Below are 1440 nucleotides of genomic sequence, written 5' to 3'. Positions count from 1 at the left end.
TTCTTTCGTTGATTTGTATGCCACGCACTCGCTCTCAAGGCGAACCGCTCTATTTACGAATCAACGATATCGAACTATATCTCCGAGTCTTACGACGAATTCGGGAATATCGTGCTGAAAACAATCTCCCTCCTATAGACCTTCCTGATCTCAAAGATTTTCCTTCTTTAACCGAGATGGCAGAACCAGCTCGTGCTCTTAGAGATTACGCCGCTCCATCGCAAGATGAACCGCATTCAAGTATTGCTCCGCCCGCAATCGAAGCAAACAACTTTGAACTTAAACCTTCGTTGTTGCAGGCTGTGCAACAGAACCAATTCTCTGGAAATCTTACCGAAGATCCAAACCTTCATTTATCCGTATTTGTCCAATACGCTGATACTGTTAAAGCTAATGGTGTCACTTCAGAGGCAATTCGACTTCGTCTTTTTCCTTTCTCATTAAGAGATAGCGCTAGAAGATGGCTTCAATCTCTTCCTTCCAACTCAGTCACCACATGGAACGAGTTGAAGAAAGTTTTTCTTGCCCGATATTTTCCACCAAGCAAAACAGCTATGTTAAGAGCCCAGATAAACGGATTTAAACAGAAAGACAACGAGTCTCTTTTCGAAGCATGGGAAAGATACAAAGACATGATGAGACTTTGCCCACACCATGGTTTGGAAGACTGGTTAGTAATTCACACATTTTATAATGGTCTCTTATACAATACAAGGTTAACAATAGACGCCGCTGCAGGTGGTGCACTAATGAACAAACCTTACGCTGATGCTTACCAGCTTATCGAGAGCATGGCCCAAAACCACTATCAGTGGGGAACCGAACGAACAACGGTGGAAAAACCTCAACCGAAAACTGGCATGTACGAGATAAGTAACCTTGATCACGTCAATGCAAAAGTGGATGCTTTGGTCCAGAAAATTGAAAGTTTAAACGTATCACCTCCAGCCGCCGTGGTTGCTGTAACTCAGAATTGCGAGGTCTGTGGAATCCAAGGCCACACTCCTGCGGAATGTCAACTCTTGACTGGAATCCAAACAGAGCAAGTAAACTATGCTCAAGGAAGCCCCTATTCGAATACCTATAACCCAAATTGGAAGAACCATCCAAACTTCTCATATAAGAGTAATAATGCTTTATACGCACCTGGACAGTCTCCAAATCAAGCCCCATCTATACCTCCGGGATATCAGAAACCGAATCCTAACAATAATACCCCTAGAAAATCCAACTTGGAAATCATGATGGAAAACTTTATAGCTTCCCAACAACAAACCAATAAAGATTTCTTAAACCAGAACATACACACTGGCGAACAACTTAAACAACTAGCAAGCAAAGTAGATGCCCTGGCTACCCATAACAAAATGCTGGAAACGCAAATATCTCAAGTAGCTCAACAACAAGCACCTACTGCTGCACCAACTGGTACATTCCCTG

At 42.8% G+C, this 1440-nt stretch overlaps 1 pseudogene; it reads right to left on the bottom strand.

Annotated features, from left to right (window-relative positions):
* Window positions 1-561: 561 nt before the first annotated feature.
* LOC127109115 (uncharacterized) lies at window positions 562-661 on the bottom strand (annotated as a pseudogene).
* Between the last annotated feature and the right edge of the window lie 779 nt (window positions 662-1440).

Source organism: Lathyrus oleraceus, chromosome 7, assembly GCF_024323335.1.
Source record: "Lathyrus oleraceus cultivar Zhongwan6 chromosome 7, CAAS_Psat_ZW6_1.0, whole genome shotgun sequence".
Lineage (NCBI taxonomy): Eukaryota > Viridiplantae > Streptophyta > Magnoliopsida > Fabales > Fabaceae > Lathyrus > Lathyrus oleraceus.
This window is presented reverse-complemented; position numbering and strand designations above follow the sequence as displayed.